General features: G+C 47.0%; 1 protein-coding gene across 11 annotated transcripts in view; it reads left to right on the top strand.

Moving 5' to 3' along the window:
- Positions 1 to 17,137, top strand: part of IL15 (interleukin 15) — a 125,855-nt gene that overhangs the window by 47,996 nt on the left and 60,722 nt on the right. For 6 of the 11 annotated variants that reach the window (XM_090036483.1, XM_090036486.1, XM_090036475.1 and 3 more), the window contains one exon: positions 4,321 to 4,562. The gene's annotated coding sequence lies outside the window, so the exon portion shown is untranslated. Of the gene's footprint in view, positions 1 to 4,320; positions 4,563 to 8,160; positions 8,280 to 9,844; positions 10,196 to 17,137 lie in introns of those variants that run through there. The other 5 variants (XM_090036480.1, XM_090036481.1, XM_090036482.1 and 2 more) reach the window with 4 other exon arrangements.

The following is a 17,137-nucleotide window of genomic DNA, read 5'->3' as shown; positions in this document are numbered from 1 at the left end:
CCCAGGCTGCCAGAGCCTGCCAAGTACAACAAAGTACACAGGACAACCCTGACTGCCTGGTTACCTCAAGGGCATGCCCTGCCATGCACAGTAACCCCTCTCTCTCCCTGCTCAGAGGCTTCCAGAAGAGATTCAGAATGAGTCCCCACTCTTGTTAATTGCAGAAACATCAGTTTCTCCTTCCCTCACCCTCCTGCATCCCTCACAGAGGCCAAACGACCTGGGAGCTGTGCTGCATCCTCCTTGGTGCCAGGGATCAAAATACGTGAGGAGCTGGAGGGGGCAGGCGGAGTCCCCCCCCATACGAGACAAGAGCCCTTGGCCTGCCCTACACCTTTCTAAGCAGCAGCTGCCACCGTCGCAGATCCCACCCAAGAGTCGGAGTATAATTTGAATCCTGCTTGGTGCTCTGTGAACATCTAAACAGAGGCTCAGGGACATTTCACATACCTGTCTGCAGCTGACCTGGCAGATCACTGTGCTGGCACATGCCCTCCTGTGCAGGGTTCAGTAGCCTGCTAGGCCATTTACCAGATCCTACAGCCACCAACCCCATGGAGGCAGCCAATGACTTTCACCTTGCTGATGACCATGAGGCCCTCTTGGGTGTGTTAGATGGCAGATTGCTTGGCAAACACCTCACAACTGTCTACTGGTGCTTTGGGGCCTGTGACTCATGGCAGTGGATCATCCTGAATACCTGGAATGATGATCAGTGTCTGCAGAACTTCTGCCTATGCTGGGCCACCTTCATGGACATTGTTGCTAAGCTGACTCCCAACGTTGAGTGGCAGGACATTGCCAAAAGGTCACCCATGACTCTGGAGAAGTGTGTCACCATCTGGAAGCTTGCCATCTCCAACAGCATCTAATGCATCAACAACTAGTTCAGCACGGGCAAGTCCATAGGCAGAGCAGCAGTCAGGGAAGTGTGCTTGGTGTAGCAGGCTCACCTTTCAGAGTTTGGGTTGAGTCCCAGGCTTGAGATCCTTCTGTTTGTTTGGTGGAGCCCATCCACCAATCAGGAGGCAGCAGGAGAAATAAAGTTACACCCCTTTCCTGAGGGGAGGGGCAGAAGAGCTTCCCAGACCTGATTGAAGACTGTATACTGTCTGGTCCGGAAGACTTCAGTGATGGAGCCCTGGAGTGTATAAAGGGAGCTCCATGCCCAGCACAAGGGGCAGATGCAGCGAGGGACTCAAGAAGAACGGAGCCAAGATTTCATAGATTTCATAGACATTAGGGCTGGAAGGGACCTCGGGAGATCATCGAGTCCAGCCCCCTGCCCAAAGGGCAGGAAGTCAGCTGGGGTCATAGGATCCCAGCAAGATAAGCATCCAATTTACTCTTGAAGGTGTTCAATGTAGGTGCTTGAACCACCTCCGATGGCAGACTGTTCCAGACCTTGGGGGCTCGGACAGTAAAGAAATTCTTCCTTATGTCCAGCCTGAAACGGTCTTGCAGGAGTTTGTGACCGTTCAACCTCGTCATCCCTTGGGGCGCTCTGGTGAACAAACGTTCCCCCCAATCCTGGTGGTCACCCTTGATAAATTTATAGGTGGCCATCAGATCACCCCTGAGCCTACGCTTTTCCAGGCTAAAGAGTCCCATGGCTCTCAGCCTGTCATCGTAAGATCTGTTTTCCTGACCTCTGATCATGCGCGTGGCTCTCCTCTGGACTCTCTCAAGCTTCTCCACATCCTTTTTGAATTGTGGAGCCCAAAACTGGACGCAGTACTCCAGTACAAGAAAAGCTGGGGAGCTCTCCCTTAGCAGGCAATAGGCCTAAGGCGCCTGAAGCTGCCACGGGAGGACCAACCTTGGGAGCGGTGCAAGACTGCTCGGGCTGTTGACGGTGCACAGGGACGGTGTGCGGAGACTCAGCCCTGGGAGTGGTGCGAGACTGCTTGGGTCCATCATGGTGCACGGTTCGGTGCACAGAGCCCAGGCTTTGGGAGCTGCAAGCGGAGGCTTGAGCCTGTAACCCCGGCAGGGCCTTGGGGGCCACAGTGAGGTGGCTCAGGCCCCATCTCCCGGCAAGTGGCCAGGTCCCACGGTGCACAGGGTGTCGCATGGACCTGAGCCTTGGGAGCCAGGGAGCAGCGGAGGCTGCTTGGGTTACACCCGGCGTGATGGATGGAGCCTGAAGGGCCTGGCCTGTGCTAAAAGAGCCCTTGGTGCCAAAGCCAGGGCATGGGGAAATAGTAGTGCTGCAGCATGAGGCCCATCACCCAGAAGCCAGCAGTGGTGGTGCAGCAGCTGAGGGAAGCTGAGCCCTTGGTGCCCAGAGCAGGGCACAGACTGGGGAGGAGCCCACTGGTGTGGGGGAGTCCTGGAGAGGTACTCCAGCAGAGGAGACCCCATCGAGATGCGCCCTGACCTCTGCCACCTGTGGGAGCGTGAGTTATTGGACCCTTGGGTCCCACAGGGGAAAGATGTTTGGGGTGGGAAAACCCAGAGAAGGGGCTGGGTGAGCAGCCCCATCCCCTCTGCCTAGTCAAGACCCTAAGGGGAGGGGCCCCTGGTGCTTCCTGGATACCCCCACAAGGGACCCCATTTGAAGAAGGACTCTCTCTTGCTGTGGGTCAGGGACTATATTAAGGAAATAGTTGTTATTAAGATTGTTCATGTTTGCATCTTATATTTTGTAATTGAAATGTAAGTAGTGTTATTTAGGGTTTGACCTTGGTTATAGGTTAATTTTCACTGTGTAAATATCTGTATATGATATTTAGTTTTATGTTTATGTATATTATAACTCAATAAATTGTAAGCATCCAAGAACTAGTTAAGAACTTTGGGTTTGGGCTAACTCTATAGAGGAAAGAGGGATCTTCTTGAAATTCTGCCAGCACGCCATCCTGCCTACCCATCCCATCCTATTGAGAATACGGCACACCCTTGGGTATACCTGGGTTACAGTGGTTACCCAGAACATGCTGGCAAACTGCGTCATTCACCTTAGTAACCCATACAAGGTCATCACCAGCTTCTGCCAGCTGGGCTTCCCCAACTGTGGCATGCACATCCCCATACATCCCCCTCCTCTGTTCACCCTAAGGCTTTACTGAGTTCATCAACTGGAAGGGTTTCTATTTGATTGTGCTGCAAGGTGCCTTTGATCACTATAATCACTTCACCCATATTTTTGCTGGCTGGGGTGGGGGGAGCAGTGCCCATGATTTTAGGGTCTTCTCCAACTCCAACTTCCCCAAACTGGTGGAGAGCAGACAGTATGTCCCTGGGGAGCTCAGCATCAAGATTAGCAGAATCCTTGCCCCATGCTTCATTATTGGGAACCCTGTCTTCCCTCTCTTCCATGAAGATTTACCCAGGGCACCTGGACAACAAAGCAGGAGCACTTAAATTGCTGCCTCAGCAGGTACTGTATGACTGTTGAGGGTGCCTTTGGCCATCTCATGGCACTCTGGAGGGCTCAGGGTATATGCCTCAACATGGTCAAAGAGTTGAAGTATATGCCTAGCATTTGCCATGCTTTGTAGCTGTCACCTGTGTTCTCCACAACATCTGCAAGACCAGGGGAAGGTCTTCTGTGAGGCTTTGGCAGAATAGGAATGGCATATGGAGGAAGCACAATACATGGAACAAGCACAACACACAGGGACAAGTCAGGATGAACTTTGTCTAGGCAGGGTGTACCAACCCCCTCTGTGGTAGGGAGTCATGGTCAGGGAAATCCTGGTAGATTATCTCCTGGACTACCAGGACACAAGAGTGAAGCTGGATGAACCAGAGGATTAGGGAAGGAGGGGCTCCAGGTCCTGGGTGCCCTGGCTGTCTGGACACCAGCTTCAGGCAGGCACCCTGTGCACCAAGCCTCAGTTTCCCTGATGGCAGTGGGGAGCAGGGGGTGGGTCACAGAAGTGCTGTTTTCCTTGAGGCATCATGAGGAGTCCATGATGGAGGAAGTCCTGGGTGGCAGTATGCTACCCTGGGCCTAGAGACACCTGGGGTATATGGGAAATGAAGTGAGGGAAAGAGATGTGCTTTTTTCACTAGTAAAGTAGAACTTTAGTGGAATTGGGATTTTGCCAGTGTGTCACTAACCTCCATGGGAACTGGGAGGCAACTTCTAAGGAAGAGGAGGATGGAGGCCCCAAGGTCCTTAGTCCCTGTCTGTGCAGTGAAGACTAGGGAGCCTTCTTTATGTAGGAGCTGGACAGATGTCCTTTAGGTACTGCCTGCTCTCCTGGAATCCCCCCACCTTTTTTTTAAGTGTCTGCCCTAGGCCCCTTACTGTTTTTCTGAGTCAGTTCAAATCTGAATTTCTTTTTCTTTTGCATTCTTACTTTGCAACAGGCATTCCAGCTGACAGCCCAAAGCTGCAGGATTTTTACTTTCGGTTTCTCTTGGCTTGGTACTTTGGATCTCTGGCAACTACCCACAGGAGTGCCTTGTAAGTCCCAAGTCTAAGCTGCTGGTTGCAAGGTAACATGTGAGCCTCTACGCTGAAACAGATCTCAGGGGAACAGCTCACAGATCCCCTTCTGAAGATACCTCCTCTCAGGGCCAGGTAACAGTTCCCTAGAGAGTGTGCAATGGTAAGTTCTGCTTTTACCTTATTATTCTATTGGTGCTAATATTTTTGTGCAGCCAATATTAATGGTGAAGAAAATAGGCACTGCAATGCTCTCACTAAGCACCTAGGCTTGTCAGAGGAATTCAGAGCCCTGCATGAGTACCTGTGTCCTCCATATAGCGCATGAACTGGACACCTTAGAGTGGGAACCAGAACAGCCAGTATGCTGACTGGTAAGCTGCCTGAGGTCATCACATAGACATTTAGAGCTAGTCAGTAGGAAATGTGGAAGACAAGAATACATATTATATCCTACCATACTCAGATGCCTCCTGATCAGGGAGATCATCTGCACAACCCTTTAGACTCTCCTGGAGGCTGATACCTGAAAAGAACTGACTAGGGCTGACTTTTCTTTTAAAAGATAGCTACAAAAGGAGAAGACAGTGGTGACTCCCTTCTATAACTTCTCTGTGGACGAACCACTCACCCAGGAAAAGGGAGATCCTCTTCTGTCTGGGGAGGAAATCCTAACCAACAGTCCACAGGCTCTTCTGGGTGGGGGAGGATATTCTACTTCCCTTTTGCTGGAACAACATTATTGTGAGGAAAAGAAAAGGTTAGAGAAAGATCACAAGAGTGAGCATAGCCCTCTAGTTTTGTAGTTAGGCAAGGGGGGATTCCTGCACTTGGGCCCAGTCTCCAAGTATGTTTCTGTATTTTATGAGAGGTTGTATAGGGTCACTGTAGCCAGAAAAAAAGAAAAGAATCATGCTTTCTAATAAGACAGAGCTGAGTGTCCCTTCTAACGATACCTCTTAAAATGAATGTGCCAAACTTATGATTTGCTTTGTGTCTGTAACCCACTGCTGTAGCCATAGCATTTCACTACCGTCTCACACTACTCACTACACTTCTGCCTTTAGTGTTGCATAACCCACAAAACATTGCAACTGATTACTGTCACAATGCAGAAACAGAAGGGGATGGAATTTATACTAGGGATTCAAGGTTTTCTTCTGAGCACTTGACTTTTAAACTGCTTTGTGGGGCACATCTGGGAACTTCAGAGCATTTCAGAGCACTTACAGGATCTTTCACCTATAGATTCCTAGTTCAAATTTAGCCCAGCCTTGTAGGGTTTACCGCTGCTTTGCATGTAGACAAAATACCTCCTACTCCAGAACCATCAAGGGTCCCCTAACACTAAATTTACACTATTCTTTTAAAGCTAAAAGTTGTGATTAACTATATTCATTGCAAACCAGTTAATTAAATTATTTGTATCAAATATAAACAAATTTCTGTCCTTTTTCTTTTCTGTCAGTGCCTCTGTGGGGAGCATTGTCAAAAGCCTGTACCAGAAGTGGATGCTTCTCTTCTCTGCCATTACTTAGAGCTAAGGAACCTCTCCTCACAGAAAGGCCCATTTCAGTTTTGGCATTCCCCCTGTAACTCTTCTGCTGAGTACCTGTCAGCAACAAGGACTGGGTTCAATTTTGGGGTACTAAATATATTTTACTGTGGCTCAAGCCCCCATCCAGACTACCTGGGATACACTAAATGAATCACTAGGGTGTCCAATAAAATTAACATGGGGGGCATGGTGAACTCCTGCAGGTGGTGGTGGCGGTGGCAGAGGCATGGCAACAGTGAGCAGGGAGCTCCTGCAGGAAGCCGTGGTGGTGTTGGCAGCAGGGGCAGGCTGAGTGGTGAAAAATAGAGGACATAAAGGTGTCCAGTTTCATATTAATAGAGGACAGAGAACCAGAAAACCAGACTGTCCTCTATGAAATGGCTACCCCACCTCCCACGGCATCATCCCACTCAACTTCCCACCTCTCCCAACAAAAAAAAAGGGCGGGGGGAGACGAGGGAGAGAACAGGGGTCTTGAGACAGACTTTCTCTCCCTGTACCTGAGGCTTTCCCTTCACATAGCTTCAGTTTGCTTCTCCAGTGAAGATGCAGGGGGGAGACCCCTCCATGGGGAACAGGTTTTCTGGCTCCCAATTCAGTAATGCAGCTCTCAGCAGCTCCAGGAGAACAGAGACCCCAGCTCAGGTGGCCTGAACCTTAAATAATTTTTCTGACATCACTATAGGGTTCCAATCAAGAAACAGTATCATTTGAACACTACTAATGCAGACCAATCAATTCAAAGGTGATCAGCACTCCAGGATTTGCTTCGGAGTCACAAAACTGGTTTTACAGGTTCTTTTAAGGAATCTCAAGATAACGGTCTGGACACAATAAGGGGGAGGGGAGGTGGTTCTCTTCCAGCACCCCCCCAACCCCCCCTCCCAATATACAACAACCAAAAGCACACATTTTACTACACACAGCCCCAAGTGTGTGTGGGTGTTATACCACTTTACCATGACACTGCTGCTCCTCTTTGCTCTACGACTCCTTCTGCACCAAAGGACACCCCTCTGCTCATTTGCTTTGTTGGGGTCATAGAAGCAAGGACAATCTTAAAGGCTAGGGACAGAAGTTACACAGAAACCAGCTTAAGTGATCAGAAACTGTTTTAAACCTGTAACAGAACAGACGTTCAGCTCATGTAAACAGGTTTCAAAATGACCAAACCTAGTGTAAGATAAACCTGGATGGATGCAATATCAGATTAAATGGATTTAGGTTAAACTGGTCTATGGAACTTCTGTCCCAGATCCCCTCCCAACTCAGGCAAGGTCACAGTCTCTGTAGCAAGTTGCTTGTCCCAGGGGGTGGCCACAACACCCTTGTGTGGCTGCTCAGGCACAGCCTGGTCCACCTTTCTGGGGCTCTCTCCCCTTCCTCACCTGCCACAACTAGATGTCATGTTTTATATCTGAAGGAAGCTGTCTCCAGGGCTTCCCAGGCTAAGCCTCTGGTCCATGGACTAATTAGACATCTTGGGGTGCCTGCATATGCTTGCTGGGCTTAGCGCTTCTGGTCTCAGCCCTTTTTTCTCTTGGCCGAGTCCTGTAGCTTAGACCCACTGAACCGGACATGGCTTCTGGGTCCCAGCCCTCTGCAGGCCTTGTTTGCCCTACTCTGGGCTCCAGGTTCACTGGTTCCCACACTATGCCCTGCTCTGGGCTTGCTACTTTCTCAGAATGCTTTCCCAGCGCAGCTCAGAGCAAGTACATGATCGTAGGGCACTAAGGAGCCTCTAAACTGCGTGGCATGTGCAGCCACGCAGGCATGCTCATGCCGCACTGCCAGGTGCTCCTGCATGGCTGCGCATGCCAGGCAGCTGAGAGGGAACGCTTCTAAGGGAACCTCCAAATACTTCTCCTCACAGTCCTAACCCAAACCACCAATCTGAACTACAACCAGAAAAGAATCCCCCTGGCTCTAACACAAACTTTTGAATGGTCAAACAACAACAAATGGAAAAGCAATACATTGTCACTTCAAACATAACAAAACCTTTCATCGCCATCGGGGTGGATGAGCAAGCATGCATGCAGACCAGCTCTCCCTGGGTACATCTCAGGCAGAACAGTAATCTAACAAGCCCTCTTAACAACTTCCTTCTGAGAAACTCTCCCCTTTCTGCAGCTTGCAGGACGCAAGTTTAACACATTTCCTGAGACTTCCCCCTCTGATCACCAGTTTCCCAATGCAGTCATAGGTGATTCCTGTTTTGGCTTCTTACAAGCAGTCTCAGGATGGCCTCCTGCTGCTGGATCTGTGGGGTTTCTGTGTAAGCCCCCAGCTTCTGCTATTTCTCTCACTGCTGGCTCTGGGGTGAGTGTTTGCTTACATCTTTTCCTTCCTTAGTCTGTCTCTGGGCTTGTCTGGCTGGTGGGCTCTGGGGTTTGCTTCCTCCTCTCTGTAATGTGATAGGGTCCCCATTACAGTCCCCCAGTATCCCAGGAACCTTTGTGGGTAGGCAGGCTATCCTCTGCCTCTGGAGTGGGGAGCCCAGGAGCTGGGTGAGGGACTCCTTTTCCCTTCCTCCACCCTGCCCTGTTCTTCTCCTGCCAGCTGCATTGGTCTCACCCCAGAGTGTCACAGGGCAGGGCTGAGTGGAGGAAGGGGAAAGGATCCCCCTCCTGGCCTGACCCTTCAGCTGGGGTCTGTCCAGCTGGGGGGTGTTCTGTGAGGGTCCTCTCCCCCACCAGGCTGGGCTGGCTGCACATCTGTATCCCCTGCTAGTCTCTGCCTTTGACCCACAGAAGGAGGGGGGAAATGGAATGGAGCCCCCTTGCTACACAGTCCTGGTTCTGGGCCAGCATAGGGAGGTTACATGATGGGGACATGCTGGGCAGCGGGACCCGATCTGTCCTTTATGGAGTGCTTCTCTCCCTGCTGCCACCCAGAGCAAGCCCCCTGGATCAGCTAGTGCCACCCAGGCTACCCAGTGCATCCCTCAGAACCCAGCACCAGCAGCAGCTGGCAGGATGCAGTAGGCAGCCCCACAGTCTTGTGCTAGGCAGCAAGACACAATCCTTTTTTCACCCAGCTGGGTGGGGACAGGGGAAACCCCCTGGGGCCTAGCTCCCACCTTCCTTCCAGCTGGGAAAATCCCCACATGGGGGAACAAGACTGGGGTAGGGAGAGCCTTCATTCCTCCCCACCCCCCGCATGTCAGTAACCTGCCAGCCCAGCATGCAGAGCAGGAATCACCCCCCCCTGCCCTGCACACACAGCTGGGTGGACCAGGATTTGGGGGCCAGCCCTGGGGGAGGGATTCCTTTCCCCCTCCCTCCTCTACATCATTGATTTATGCCAGTCAGTCCCAGCTGTGGGGGGAGGCAAGAATTACCCCCCCTTCCCTCCTGCTGCAGCTGGCTAGATCAGGGCCCAGGGGGATCCCAGGCTGGCTTTGGGAAACCCCCCAGAGGCTGGTGGCTCCCCCCTGACATGGGCAGATGCCCATCTCAGGGTCAGCTGGAATGGAGACTGTTCTCTGCCTGTGGGGGGGAAAAGCAGGGAGTTGGGGGCATATGTCAGCCAGCCAGCCAGTCAGGGAAGACCTGACAATAGCTGGCAGGCTGGCAGGCATGCTCTAGTGCCTCCAGGGTTCTAATTACATGTTGACTCGCGGGGGGGGGGGGGGGGTCAAGATGATCCCAATCTTTGATTTCGTTGATTAACAAGTCCACCTAAGTAAAGGAGCAATCTGATCAAAACCTCCCCCACCACCCCTCCCAGGTTATGATTTTCAGATCTTATAGGGGGGCTCTTATCTCTTATGAGGGGAGGGCTCAGCCCCCTCCCCCCCCAAGCTCCACCATAATTTGAACCCCAAGTTCCTCCCTTTTTTTGGCCTGGGCCAATGCAGACCTCTGGATGCCTTTCCCAACTCAGAAGTAAATGTTTGTTCTGTTCTTTATTGATTCAGTCTACTCAGCTGAGACAAACCTGCAAAGATTGAGTCGACTTTGCCTCTGGCTTTCTGACTGTCTGTACTTAACCAAAGGCAGCATCATGCCACATCATTCTCAGTAACTTCCAACAGCTCTGGCTTGGAGAAAAAAAAAAAATATTTACGCCAGGCAGTGGGAGGGCTCTGTTTAGGCAAGGCAAGACAAGAACTGCAGCCTTCCCTTCCCCTTTAAGAACTGATAAACATCTGATAATTTAACACTGTTGGTTCAGAACTCCAAGGGACTGATGTTTTGGCTTGTCAACCTCCCTGGCTTCTTTCTATTTGTAAGGTACCGGTCTTTTTCTTCTCTCCTACTTTTCTTTGTAAATTTTACAGTTTGTAAGTTGCATACAATTAACAAGAATTCCCTCTAAAACAGATAGCATCAGCCTGATGCTCAATCTGACTAATTCTCAGAAAAAAAGTCCTTAGGCAGAAATAAGTAATTTATTTTACAATAAATGATAGTAAAACAGGCCATGGGGAAAGGAGATATTAGTGACTGTGACTTGTGTAAGCTCTTTACTAATGCTTTTGGTCTAATTGTATGCTTAAACTTTTCCAAGTACTGCAACTATGTTATAGTAAGATCAACATTGTTTTTCACTGGCCTTGTACTTCTTAGTTTATTAAACATTTTTCTGAAGGGATAAAGGAATATGTTCTGCTCAGCTTTTGTTTTAATTAGTAATATTATAATACAGGACATTTTCTTGTAAAAAACAGGTAATTGTATTTGAAAATACAACACCTATCTCTGAATATCTCGATCAATATTTGATTCTAAGCCACATTTTTTCTGTTTTTTTAAATCTTCTCTCTCTCTTGCTGTTGAGCAAAAGATCTACATAAACAGGGGAGATCAACTGTAGTCAAGTAGTGAAGCCAAAACTAGTGCCAAATGCACAACAGAAATATATGGGGGAGGAGGAATAAATCTATTTTTTCTTACCAGTTTTAAAATTCATAGGAACTTATTTTAACAATAGGTCAGTAGAAACAGAAGTAAACAATGCCCTTTCTTTTATGCAGGCTGAATTAATATTCGCATTTAAGTGAAGTCCCACTAAAGAAAATGATGAAGAGATATGCAAGCAAATCCCAAAATAGAACTGGTGTCTTACTGTATCTGGCCTCTTGTATCCTATATTTTTTATATATATAGTTCATTCTTTTAAAAAACATGTATAACTTTACTTTCCATCTTAAAATAGCTAGAGTGGAAGTCACCTTGTTTTAGACTTTCAAATTTATCTGAATAAAATCAGGAAATTCACCCAGGGAAACTGTGCCAAGGTAGTGTCCTCTGCTGTTTTGAGCATGCGTGTGCTTAGTTCTTTAAAGCCCTTCTAATATTATAATACAGGTGTAAAGTGTGGTGAAACACATGCTTGTTCCTTGTTATAACAAATCAACTTGTGTTATTTACCTTCCTATCAAATGTTCAGCAACTCCCCTTTGACAATTATTTATATTTCCCAAGACAGCTCACTAATGGAATTCAGTCCCTTAGGAGCTTACTGAAATAAAAGCTGTGGCTATATTTTAATATAATTGGTGTAATTATATGACTATTAATGGCATCCTTTGCTTCTACATCTATGCTGCCAGACCTTTGTCCAGCATGGTCTGAAATGACGCTGAGGAAATGGACTTCTCAACTCAGGAATTCATATTGCTCATGCTAAATTTTGAAACCACATTTCAGTAGCTTCTTAGTTCCAGTTAACACTTTCTGTATCAGATTATGACAACTGTGAATGGTTTCATTTGCTATTGTTGAGCATATGCTTCAGTTCTCTAAAATCTCCTAAACTCATTTTGCTGTTTGGAGAAATTAGGAAGTAAGCCATACAGCCTGGGCTGGGGTCCAACTTTGATGAGTTTTAAATAAGGAATCTTTAGAGTTACCACTTTTCCTTCCAGGTTTATTGACAGAATCACCATACCAAATGTCAGTTTATATAAATTATGTCTTACTTAAGAAAGAGTAATAAAACATATCAGACAAGAAAAAATATGAACCAGAGCAGTCCAGACTCATCTATTTTTATAATAGCTCATGCACTGTAAAATATATTTGTGTAGTGAGTCAGTATAGCACTGTTTTCCTTCAAGAAAAGATATAGATATACATTTAAATATTTTCACAGCTCTATATTTTGAAATGACGTTTTATTGGTCTCAGTAGACACTGTGCCTCAATTTTATTGTTCTTAATTTAAGTTGTTCCATTTTTTTTTTTTTTTTTTTTTTTAAAACCCTGAGTTTCTGTCCATCTCATCTGTTCTTGTGAGCAGGGAGTATGCTGAAATTAAAAAAAAGTTAGGAATCCTTTTTTTTAAGTAACTGAATAATACTTTTGTTATCCATAAACAGATTTAAAAAAGCAGACAAAGTCCTCCAAGTACAAATGACATGCAAGAAAAGAAAATATACGAAATACAGAGCATCATCTAGAAAAGCACCATTTGGAAACAATAGAGTGCCTTACACTCTTTACTTTTAGACATGACAGTGCAAGATGAAAATGCCATATAAACACAGACATAATAGTAAAAAACCTAAATCCTTATGGGAAACTTTCTGGGGATAGGGCCCTGACCTTGCAGATTCTAAAACATGTGTGTAACTTTACTCGTATTGTGAATAATGGCTAAGCCACTCATTGGCTTTAAGCATAGGCTCATATTTGTGGAAAATAATACCTGCTTGACTGACAGAGGCTTTAAAGAACTGAGCACCAAAGAGTTAAAAAGTCTGGGAATGTTTATATATTTCAATATATACTTTTGCCCCACCCTGTACTAGCTCTTCACAAGAATTAAACAGAGGAAGTCACGCTTGCATGTCAGCTTATTGTTCCAGAGACTACAGAGCCTAATTTGTGTATGATCTAAAATTTAGCAGCCTCTTTTCTCAGTAGGTCAGGTCTTTGTGGAGAAGTCTGGTGTCGTAATTAAGGCCCATCACCTTTTTGGTCAATTAACCTTAATACAGAAAATGTAGCCATTCTGCTAGCATAGATGTTGCTAGGCTTTGTTAACAGAAACATTTGGATTTCCATGGTGACTGAGAATGGCTAAAGCCATGCCACCAGGCCTGCCTATCACAATTAGTGATGAGTGAAACAATGGGTTGTCAATGGTGAGAAATATTATTAGGTGGCAGAACAGAAAGATAGGGCAGTATTATGATTATGCACATGCGCATCAACTCTGACTAGAAAAGAATTTGGGGAAGGGGTACAGGGGACTGGAGAAGACTTAAGTACTGGGGATACTCTGAGCTCCCTAAATAGATCCCCAATTCAAAACAGTTATTAATGTTAGTTAAATTTATATCCTGCCCTATCGAGAAAGGCTCAGAGTGGCTTGAAATACATGACAAACAACCCACAGATCGGAAACAACACTCCAAAACATGAAAGCCGCACCCCTCCTCACTACTCTTGAGTGTGTGTCACCCATAAGACCAAGCCCTCCAGCCAATTCTAACTGTTTTCCAACCCCTGTTTACATCAAGGGGTAAGAAACCTCATCCTTGCCCACCCACTCCTACTTCCTCATACCTAGGGGAGATACCTCCTCTACCCACAGTGTCCCTTCCAAGTGCCCATGCCTCTCTAATCATCCCCAAAACCAATAATTCATCTCCATCCCTCCAACAAAAACAGCATTAAATTGGAAAGAACCATAACAGGGAAATAAGAGAAAGCCCCTCGATACCTGAAAGGACCATTTTTCCTCCAACTAGATACAGATTCCTTGGTTGTATTCCTCATACCTTGAAGCAGCAGGAATTAATCTGCACTCAGATATAAACCAACACATTTGCCTGAGCAGAGACAAAAACTGTACAAAAAGGAATATTCAAGGGTCTATATGGGAGACTGTAGCAGGACGGGCCCTAGGGGTGCCATGACCTCCCCTAGTGCTGTTGCCTACCGTGCCAAGTCTGGGTCTTTCACATCCCCTGTCTTGCCCGCCACGTCTTTGATCTTGTTTGTTCAGTGAAGGAGGCTGCCTTCCTACCCTTCTTGGCATGGGGCAGGGTCTTACTGTGCCGGGGTTTCCTTTGAGTCCCGGTGCTCGTGTTGTTATCCCAGGGCCAACCCGATACATGCGCCCCCTCCTGGGGCGGCTCTCTCTGACTGTGCCCCTCCTCGCCCAGCACAGACTTCCCCAACCAGCTTACTCCCCTCTTGGGGCTTCGTATCTCACAGGCAGTGTCCCGCTCGGGCCTGCCTCCCTTATACTCCGTGGCCACTCGCATGCTGGCCTGCATCCTGCACTCCCCACAGCCTCTATGCCCGCATTCAGGCATGGGATCACACCTCCCGAGCTCGCTGCCCACCCTGGGGCCCTTGCTTGCGCCCCTTATGTTCATCGCCCGCACTTCGGGCCTTCTATGCCCCCACTGGGGCCCTGGCTCACACCTCTTGCGCTTGCTGCCCACACTCAGACCTGTCTATGCCCAACTTGGGCCTGTGGTTGCCTCTTGCGCTCGCCACCTGCACTCGGGCCTTCCTATGCCCCACCCGGGGCCCTCGCTTGCGTCTCTTGCGCTCACCGCCTGCACTCGGGCCTGTCTACACCCAACTTGGGCCTGTGCTATGCCCAACTTGGGCCCTTCCCAATTGGGGCTTATCCTGGTACTGCCTATGCTGGGGCTGGGACCCCTCACTTGCGGCACCCTCCTTGGTGCCAGGAGCTCTCCCACCTTATTGGGGAGCTCCTGCTGAGGCCTCCTCCACCCCTACAGCATCACCTAGTCCTCCCGTGTAATAATCACAACTCCACAACTATGCTGGCTCACTCACATACCTCTCTCAGGGGTTCTCTCCCTCCCCTCACATCATTGCAGCAGTCAAACTGCCAGCATAAACTCTGCTGCTGCTGCTGCTGCTGCTGCTCACGCTCACCTCCACCTCCCAGAGGGGAACTGTTTCTGACCTCCGCCTTCCCTTCTTTATGAAGGCCAAGCCTCGCCCCCTGGCGGTCAGCTGATCTAATCAGCTCCCAACAGCTAACACCTGCTGCCTTCCTAACTGGCAGCTAAGCCATTCCCTATCTTCAGTAGCAGGCACCCTAGTGCCCTGCTACAGAGACACATGTCCTCTCAGAGGAATAGTACAATGTACTGTCCCTAGGCCGACTAATGATCTCTAACCAAAGTCAGAATCTAAACAGGTCCCCGTCAGTGCCACAACAAATACCTTCCACCCCTTGCAGAACGGGGTCAGAGATCCATGAGCTGACATCAGTGAAATGCATCTCCATCTCTACTGCATATTTAGGGTCCATTTCCAGAGATCACAGTGCTCAGAACCATTCTGTTAGTCAAGTCCCAAAACCCAGGTTCTCAAATTTTAGGTAGAGGAGAACATAGGAGCAGCAAGCTGTGTTTCTGCCTAAATTCTCTTCAGTGGTACCCTATGTAAGCCATTTGGCCAAGAGACAACCATGTGGCCTATGACTGGTCCAAATCCGGCAAGGCAGAGATCCTGTATTAGGGTGGCATTTCATTTCTCCCCAGTTAACTACAGGCAGTAGGAAGTCTGGGGTGGGCTTTATCCTTCCAGTCTTTCAGGGCACCTATACACATGCAGTGAGGCTGTTTTCATGCACCGTAATGATAGGAAATGGCTAAATTACAAGAAAAGGCTAAATTGTAACAAGTGTGTAGATATGTATTGTTTTAAAACATTAGGTACCTTTACTAATAAAACCTAATGCTACACTTTAAATTAAAGATATATTTCATGTAATTGCATATATGTTTCATGTAATTACTGTGTGTCAGAGCTGACTCGATAAATCTAGTCTCCTGGAGTGTGGCAATTACCATGCTCCAGCAGACTCCAGCATCACATGTATTTGCATCCCTGTGCTAAAGAATGGTGGTGGGGGTGCTTTAACTAAAGCTCATTTATTGAGCTTTAAAGTGCCCCCACCACCATTTTTCAGCATGGGAATGCTGATACACATGATGCTCCAGGTGCTTTAATTAGAGCGGCACTCAGAGAGCCACTCTAATTAAAGTGCCTTCCCTCCACTCCCAGAGCATGTGTATAAATGCCGTCAGCGATCCAAGGCCCTGGAGTCATTCCTGTCTCCCTGCCCATCCCCTGAAGAATCAGAATTAGGGATAGTCTTTTGTGGTCATGTAGTTTCTGAAGTGATTCTGCCTTTGGAAAATAACCCTTCTGCTGACATTTCAGATTTTTGTTCACTAACGAAAGTACCAATGTGAAATCAGGCAGTGGAGAGGATAAAGCCTATTCTTTTCACTAAGAAATTAGTGAAGAGTAGCAAAAATATTGAGACATTGTAATCTGCTAGCACAGTATATAATTTAAACTGTCATCCTTAAAATATGTTATCATCACCAGGTAATAAGATTCAGGTGCCATTATAAAGCATTTTACACAATTTCATGATACCACGGATGAGAGAGGTATACAAAAGCAGAATAGGGTGATCTTCAGCTTAGAAGCTGTTGTCATTATTGATCTTATAAACTACAACCCGCAGTTTGATAATTGAACAATTCTGTATAATGGCGATACTGGAAAATTGTTTAGGAATGAATGGCTGATTTTTTTTCATGGAGAATGATTTTTAAAAGACTGTCATATAAAAAAATATATAAAATGGCAGAAGTATCTGATTAATTAATTTAAAGATCTTGTTTGTCAATATCAAATGTATTCATTTAAATAAACAGTATCTGTTATTTTCAATGTAAAATGGAATCTTAAAATCTTAACATCTTCAAAAAAATAAGAATCCATTTTAGAAATTGTATGTGAAGTTAAGCATGTGGCTGTAATTTCTATTTCTGATCACATAATAAACTGTGCATAAATGTCACTATTTTCCCATTGCTTCAGTCTTAGCCAAAAACCTGAGAATGGAATACACCTGATAGTTATCTTCCACAGTGTCTCATTACGGATAAAGTTTACAGCACTAAGTGAGTGAGGGTATTGTGAAGAAAATTGCTGGAGAAATTTAGCACTTCAGTCTGTAGTGCTGCAAAGCCAGTACTTCTACATTTGGTAAAACAAAATATGATAATGTTGATGGAAGTTTTGCACCTGCTTATGGAGTCAGCACATGAGTGGAAATTTGTTTTGGGTGAGAAAATAATGCTAATCTTCCAATGCATTAATCACCTGTCCTCTATATCTCAAATGTGAGGCATATATCATGTGTTTTGTAATTGG

Source organism: Crocodylus siamensis, chromosome 2 (assembly GCF_052110815.1).
Source record: "Crocodylus siamensis isolate JL-2025a chromosome 2, ASM5211081v1, whole genome shotgun sequence".
Classification (NCBI taxonomy): domain Eukaryota; kingdom Metazoa; phylum Chordata; order Crocodylia; family Crocodylidae; genus Crocodylus; species Crocodylus siamensis.
Note: the sequence above shows the minus strand (reverse complement) of the source record. Positions and strands in the feature narration are given on the sequence as shown.